Here is a 1,907-nt window from a genome sequence, read left to right as displayed (position 1 = left end):
CCTAAACCAATGGGAAATGGGGGATCAGTGTGCACATTCTTCTCCTTTCCTTCCCTTGTTTTGGCTGCCCTGAGACACAGACATTTCTCAGCCCCTCAGGAGATAGACACAAGAATGAAGTAGTCAGGTGTTGTTCACATCAAGTGGCCAGTTTGGTTACACTTCCTCCTTGCCTACCCTGTTTGTTTGTTTTTTTTGTCCTCACTTATATGCCCTTGGAATCATACTTTAAATAGCAATGCATAGCTCTTGCCTCCAATCTTGCTTTCCAGGAAACCCAAGTTAAGACGTCATTCTTTCTTTGACAAATAACCACTTATCAACGTGAGATGACATGAGAGGAAAAGTTAGAAAAGAAATATTAAGCAAAACATCTTGATAATAAGCCCAGCGTATAAGGTGTCTGCCCATCCACATCTCCTCACTGTCTCTTTTTTTTTTTTTTTTTTTTTGCTGCTTGATCAATATTTATTGTCTTTATCTGAAAAATCCTCATAGAAAACTGGTTCATCTCTCAGCAGCTCATTCCTGAACTCTGAGGAAGCTTACCTTCTTTGAACCACCCGATCTTTCTTCTGGGCAAGGGACATTTTGGGACCATTCCACCTCTTCTTTTTCACTTCTTTCTTGGGCTTCTTCTCATACACAGGATTCTCCTGTATAGCTGCGTGAGCTTTCCTGTACATCTCTTCCGTCATGTCTGGAGTCACAGTATTCTTTATGTACTGAGAGAACTGCTTCTTGAAAGCATCTTCATCTTCTTCTAGAAGGTAAAACATATAATCTGCAGCTTTCTGGCCCATGATGTGCTTCTGATGTACTTCTGCATTAAACTCCTTGCTTTCAGAATCATAACCAGGGAATCGTTTGGTACTATGAGAGATAGACAAGCCGCCATCCACAGCTCCCTTCAGGGCTCCAAAAACGTGATCACCAGTGGTAGTTCTGGCAAGGCCTGCATCCAAATAGCAGGTGAAAGCACCGGCTTTGTCATCAACGCTTTCTACATTGTATTCAGCTCCAGTCACCTCCACTTGGCCTTCATAGGTCTTGTCTATGCCAAACATATTGAGAAGCCTGAGGGCCAGCAGCAGGCCAGTATAATATGCTGCAGCATAATTTGTCAGGCCAACTTTTACACCATATTTTGGGAGTTCATGTGCGTAAACTGCGCAGACTATCACATCCCTTTCTATATGGACATAAGCAATCTGACAGATGGTATCTCTGTTTGTTATATGAGCTATCATCCTGTATTTGGGTGTGTTGCATTTATTTTTATCCTGTATCACCAAGCGTCTCCGAGCATAATAATCAGTTTCACCCTCTTGTCGTCTTCTAAATTTCACTAGGTAGCTTTTAAAGTAGGCCGTATTCTTGACAACTTTAACAAACCCCATCCTGCAGAATGGAGACCTGCGTCCATAGCTCCACATAGACCTGCAGGCCTGGCAGTGCTGGGGGTGGGTGGAGGCGGGAAGTCCTCAATGTCTTTAAGTTGCCTCATTCTTAAATAGTCCCGTAGGAAGCATCTCAAAGAAGCCAAGATGCAACTAGCTCTAGACTTAAAGAAATGGAGCCAAAGTATTGGCTTCTATCATCTGCAGAGAGAAAATGGAAGAAAAAAATTTCAAAATAAATACATTTGATTTAAAAAGAGTGAACTGTCACCAACAGATGCAAGTGAAGACTTAAGTCAGAGGCTGACAGTCAGAGGTGAAAATGCACAGCCTAGATCAGAAATGAAAATGTGTGAATCTGAGCATTCTCAGGACTAACTCCAAATACAGACATGACAATAACATGTAGTCAAAGAGCATGAAGATGACAGGGGAAAAGAATGGCAGGGATGAATACTAGAAACAGTATAAAAATAGCACTTAGAATGGAAAGAAAAGCCACTTGAA

General features: G+C 41.8%; 1 pseudogene; it reads right to left on the bottom strand.

Annotated features, from left to right (window-relative positions):
• Nucleotides 1-545: 545 nt before the first annotated feature.
• On the bottom strand, nt 546-1,400 carry LOC103267571 (annotated as a pseudogene).
• Nucleotides 1,401-1,907: the final 507 nt, after the last annotated feature.

This window comes from Carlito syrichta, unplaced genomic scaffold (assembly GCF_000164805.1).
Source record: "Carlito syrichta isolate Samal-C Ts95f unplaced genomic scaffold, Tarsius_syrichta-2.0.1 Scaffold103323, whole genome shotgun sequence".
In the NCBI taxonomy this organism is placed as follows: Eukaryota; Metazoa; Chordata; class Mammalia; order Primates; family Tarsiidae; genus Carlito; species Carlito syrichta.
This window is presented reverse-complemented; position numbering and strand designations above follow the sequence as displayed.